This window comes from Chrysochloris asiatica, unplaced genomic scaffold, assembly GCF_000296735.1.
Source record: "Chrysochloris asiatica unplaced genomic scaffold, ChrAsi1.0 scaffold00012, whole genome shotgun sequence".
NCBI lineage: Eukaryota > Metazoa > Chordata > Mammalia > Afrosoricida > Chrysochloridae > Chrysochloris > Chrysochloris asiatica.
The window spans coordinates 896943-897872 of record NW_006408530.1 but is presented as its reverse complement, the minus strand read 5'-3'; positions in this window follow the sequence as shown (position 1 = coordinate 897872).

The window sequence follows — 930 nt, the reverse complement described above, 5'->3', positions numbered from 1 at the left end:
GGAAGAACACGCTCAGCATTTCTCAAGCTGGGAGAACTGAAGAAAAAATTCAAGTCTCGACTTTTGTTATAGAAAGATTCTCTGGGAAAATTACTGAATGAAGCAGAAAGTATCAAGAGAAGATGGAAGGAATACACAGAGTCACTGTACCAAAAGGAAATGGTTCATGTTCAACCGTTTCAAGATGTAGCATATGATCCAGAGCCAATGATACTGAAGGAGGAAGTCCAAGGTGCATTGAAGGAATTGACAAAGAACAAAGCACCAGGAACTGATGGAATAAAAATTGAAATTTTTCAAGAAATTGAGGCGGTACAGGAGGCATTCACTCAGCAATGCCAAGAAATTTGGAAGGCAACTCTCTGGCTTACTGATTGGAAGAGATCCATATTTGTGCCCATTCCAAAGAGAGGTGACCCAACAGAATGCGGAAATCATCAGATAATCTCTTTGATATCCCATGCGAGTGAAATTTTAATAAAGGTGATACAGAAACAGCTGCAAGCATACATTGACAGAGAACTTCCAGAGGTTCAAGCTGGATTCAGAAGAGGCGGTGGAACAAGGGATATCATTGCTGATGTCTGATGGATCTTGGCTGAAAACAGAGAATATCAGAAAGATGTTTACCTGTGGTTTATTGACTATGCAAAAGCTTTTGATTGTGTGGATAATGACAAGCTATGGACAACATTGCAAAGTATGAGTATACCGGAACACTTAATTATGCTCATGAGGAATCTGTACACAGACCAAGAGGCAGTTGTTTGAACAGAACACAGGAATACTGAATGGTTTAAAATTAAGAAAGGTGTGTGACAAGGTTGTATTCTTTCACCATACTTATTCTACCTATATGCTGAGCAAATAATAAGAGACGATGGGTTATATGAAGAAACACTTGGCATCAGGATTGGAGGAATACTCATT